Source organism: Bicyclus anynana, chromosome 10 (assembly GCF_947172395.1).
Source record: "Bicyclus anynana chromosome 10, ilBicAnyn1.1, whole genome shotgun sequence".
In the NCBI taxonomy this organism is placed as follows: domain Eukaryota; kingdom Metazoa; phylum Arthropoda; class Insecta; order Lepidoptera; family Nymphalidae; genus Bicyclus; species Bicyclus anynana.
The window spans coordinates 378,631-383,762 of record NC_069092.1 but is presented as its reverse complement, the minus strand read 5'-3'; positions in this window follow the sequence as shown (position 1 = coordinate 383,762).

Sequence of the window (5,132 nt, the reverse complement as noted above, 5' to 3'; positions counted from 1 at the left end):
TATTTTGTTTAATTTCCTTTTTTTTTGTTCAATACGTACTTGTATGTACAGGTATATACAGGGTGATTCGGTCTTTAGTGCGGATATTTTTTTTCGTGGTTCTGTATCATTAATAGAATATAAATCTACAAACAGTTCGATACATTTTATGTAATTTTTTTTTTAATTTATGTCTCTAAAATAACAAAATAATGTACATATTATTACTAAACAAGATATATTCAGCTTAAAAGTGATCTGGTGACGTCCTTTAGGTATCAAACGAAAATAAAATAAACGCACAATAGGGTGACCCTAAAATTCTGTTCAAAAGTAAATAACTTTAGCTAACGATAATTTTGTTATTTTTGAGTTAAAAAAAAAAAAGAAAAAATACGTGATCATTAAATTTTGTTTATGTACAAAATATAAAAATATCCGCACTATAAAATTTTTCTTCCTGTATATAAATAAAAGTATGATGATTACTTTTACTCTTTCCATAATTTGTGTATATAACACAAACAGTTTCATTTCTTGAATAGAACTTACAGTTAAAACAATAATGTATCACTACATTGTTTAAAACTTAAATAATTAAATATTACTAACTAGTAACTAATTATAATAATAAACTACAGCCGACTACATCTGACGATGTGTTTACAGAATTTCCAAAATTATCGTTTACATTTATTATTTACATCACAGAACAAGAAAATTCAATCGAAAATACGTCATCATCGTACTATGCATTTTTTCCTCGCACTTTAGTTGAAGCTTATAATGCAAGTGTGTGAACGAATGTAAATGGTTTCTATGTGCATGTGTTAGGACGTCAAATACGTCTACTCAAATACTACGTCAAATGTGGACGCTGCCTAATTTTTTTTATAATTTTTGCAATATTTTTTTTTAATATGACCAATATATACTTAGTAAGTACTATTACGTCTGTTAGGTACTTACTTTGTAAGTACCTAATAAGTTTAGTTGGAGTCTAAAGCTATAGCAAATTAAATATTCACTTATTTTCAGCAAATTGATTTATTAATTCATCTATAGTTGAAGACGATTTCAGATTTTCTAAAATTTCTGCCTCGATAGCCAATAGTGACAACTCTGATAACCTGTTCCATCGAAGTTCCTAGGGACCTCTGTACCCCGGGGGCTTAGACGGTGGTAGCCACACCCCTGCTACTTACGCAAATGGAAGGGATTCGCATATTTATCACATTGTTGTGGAGCCAACCATAACCTACTAGATAACCGCCAGATATCGAGTATTATGTAAATCGCCGTAACAAGCTACCGGAATTTAATCGAATGGATTAGATAACACGTAAATATGTAGTTAATACTTTGTAAGTATTATCCGATGTTATTCGCAAATGTATACAGCAATTATTATAGAGACAGTCTCACAAGTTACTCGTGACTCGACGAAGATACTCAAATTATTGCCGGGTAGGCACCAACTAAACCGGGAAACAAATACAAACTTTTCAATATCTACTTACTGCTTATGATAAAAGCTCATACCTTTCGTAATTTGATTTAAGTGTTGGCCCCGGGGCTTCGGAATTAAAAATCTAGCGCTCGCTTCTGTCATTTAAAGTTTTGAAAACTGTACCCCGGGGCGTGTCTTAAATGAAGACACATATAGTTTAAAAATATACCACACTAACAAATTCCCTGAAAATAAGAAAATGTGTTATTGTTCAGTTTGTGTACGTCTTCGTAATACATAGGGTTCGCGCGCCCCGCCCCCTTGCTATTCCTATTGCCAAAAGCGTTTTCTGTTCTGTGGTCGGGAGTCGGGACAACATTGACTACTACCTACCAAGTTTTATTGCAATAAATGAAGTGACCTTTACAAATGTCATCAAAGATCATTATCATTAGGTACAGAGTGAGCCCGTCATGCCAGACCTTCGTTATTTTATAAAAGCTGTAAGTTTGTCAGTGGTGGTGGGTAAGCGTCGCCGAAAGCGCGGTAAGCGCACCCAAACGCGCCAAGAAGAGGCCCCACAGATGTCATCTGAGGCGCCGACAATAACATCCACGCAGCCCGCCGGCAGACGTACCACAGCGCCGCCGGCCCAGTCTAAGCCCACCGTGATCGCTGCCCCCGAAGGGCGGACGAAGGCGAAGCGAGTGGCGCCGCAGCCGGCATCTCAACCGGACAGCGGCTACATGGACCCAAGATTTGCCGTAGTCATCAACAGTCTCAACCAAGTGCTGATGGCGATACAGGAGCAGCGTGATCCCGTCCCGCTACTCCTGGAATGCATTGCGGAAATCTGCCGCTACACTGGCTGAACTCCGCATTGCATTCTGGAACGCCGACGGGCTCTCACCAGCCAAGACCCGTCTCTTCAAAAACCTGCTCTCACAGCGTCGAGTGGACATCGGCCTTATAAATGAGACCCACCTCAAACCGGTGAACAAGTTGAAGGTTCCCGGATACTTTGTCTACCGGGAGGACCGCATCTCACCGAATGGGATTGCTTACCGGGGATTAGCAGTCCTAGTCCGACGGTCCGTCATCCACCAAATGCTGCCAGCACCACGATTGCAGACGTCGTACGCCCTGGGCGTGGAAGTCTGCGTTGATCGCCAACCCATCCGTGTGTTCGCTTACTACAAGTCTCCGCAGGATCGACTTGCGGTCGCTGATGTCCACAATCTGCTGGACTCGCCACTGCCAACCATCATAGCTGGGGACTTCAACGCGAAACACACAGCGTGGAACTCCAATATCGTGTGTCCGGATGGCAGACGCCTCCTAGACGATGCAGACCGCAATGGCTACGAAGTGCTAGGACCAGAGGTTCCGACGCACTACCCTTACTGCGCTGCCCACACTCCAGACGTCATCGACCTAGCTGTCGTCCGCGGCCTCACGGCCACGCCAACGTTAGACGTCATGGACGACCACCTCTTCTCCGACCACCAAACCGTCCTCTTAACGCTACTGAGTAAGCCCATGACGACGACACGACCTTCTCCCAAACAACGCCAGGATTGGCGCATATTTGCCACTCACATGGCAGAGCACTCGCCATACTTCAAAGTGGAGACACCCGAAGACGTTGACCGACTCGCGTCTCAATTCAGCGCGAGTATGTCCCACGCGCTACAAGAGTCCAGACTCGACGCTGCGTCCACCCGCAGGCCTCCCCAACTCCGCCCCTGTCTGCAGGCGTTGATAGAACAGAAAAGGAAACTGCGCAGGAAATGGCAAACCCGGCGATGCCCTATCATGAGGTCACAGCTCAACGCTCTGGCGGCCAAAATTTCGGAAGCGCTCGAAACCGACGCGACCGAATCTTGGTACGTGACCATCCAGCGAGCCAGCGACGATTGGTCCGGCATCCACCGCCTCTGTCGCCGCCTCTCAGGAACACGCGCTCCGACTAGGCCCCTCCTGGCCAGTGACGGTACCCCACGTTACCGCGCCGAGGACCGAGCTGAGATATTCGCGGACTACCTCGAGAAGCAGTTCCAACCGAATCCGACCACTGATGTGCAGCATGACGACACCATCGAGCGACACATAAAGACATACTTCGAGGCACCAATAGCTCCGACCGAAGACCCCGTCGTGTTCTCCCCTGGACAAGTCCAAAGGATGATTCGACGAACCAAACTCCGCAAAGCACCCGGCCCCGATCGAGTCCCCAACGAGGCCCTGCGTCACCTCCCCCGGCAAGCAATTGCGACACTGACGCAGCTCTTCAATGGAATTCTCCGCACCGGGTACTTCCCCTCAGCGTGGAAACTCGGCCGAGTCATCCTTATCCCCAAGCAAGGGAAGAACATTTTGCAGCCTGGGAGTTACCGCCCTATCACATTGCTATCGACCACCTCAAAAGTCTTCGAAAAACTGCTCCTGCTGCACATCATGCCCCATCTACAACCACGCGACGAACAGTTCGGATTCCGTGCCGAACACTCTACGACACTCCAAGTGACGAGGGTACTGCATCACCTCGCTGCCGCCCACAACAAGCGAGAGCACTCCATCGCAGTATTCCTCGATATGGAAAAAGCGTTCGATCGCGTCTGGCACACCGGCCTAGTGTACAAGTTGTCCACGTCTACTACTCCTCGTCGAGTAGTTAAGACTGTGAACACCTTTCTACTGGACAGACGTTTTCAAGTGGCGGTTGAAGACGCCTTGTCCACGGAACGGCCCATACGTGCCGGTGTGCCCCAGGGAAGCTGCCTGTCGCCCGTCTGCTACAGCAGATATACGGACGACATCCCAGTTGCGAACGGCGCCATGCTTGCGCTGTACGCCGACGACGCCGCGTTTATAACCACATCGCTGTCGGGCCGACACGCGGCGATCAAAATGCAGCGCGCACTGGACGCACTTCCCCACTGGCTAGAGACCTGGAGACTCAAGGTCAACGTGGCGAAAACCCAGGCGATCTACATAGGGCGATCCCACCTACCGCCCCCGGTGTCACTAATGGATGAGACTGTCGAATGGTCCCCGACGGCTAAATACCTCGGAGTGACCATAGACAGGAATCTCTCCATGCGACACCACGTGAAAAATGTGGTCACGCAGACGCGAGCCGCACGGAGCCTCTTGCGCCCTGTGCTAGCGTCTCAGCTGCCTCTCCGTGCGAAGCTGGGTATCTACAAAGCATACATCCGCACGCGCCTTACATACGCGGCCCCAGCGTGGTACGCGCTGGTCTGCGAGTCGGGCCGCAAATCGCTACGAGCGCAGCAGTCACTGTCGCTGCGCACAATTACCGCCGCCCCACGCTACGTACGGAACCAGGTCATCTCCAGAGATCTGAACATAGAGAGCCTGGACGACCACATTCGCCGCCTGAGCATCTCAATGTTCGCGCGCGCTGACGGAGCGCGATCCCAGCACCTGCGAGGTATCGCGCCATACCATCGACGTCCGCCGGACGCACGAGGACTGCCACGAGACCTGATCTCCTGAACCCCCCCCGGACATGACCACTTCCTCACTGCTGGCTGACGGGCGCTTGCCGGAGTTTCTCCGGCGAGCTCGACCTCGCTGAGCAGTGGGTGTAGCACCACCAGGATTTACCACTCTGCCACAGTTCCGCAGATCGCCCGCGATACCTGCGAGCTCGATCGCGATGCGGCAAGATAGCACC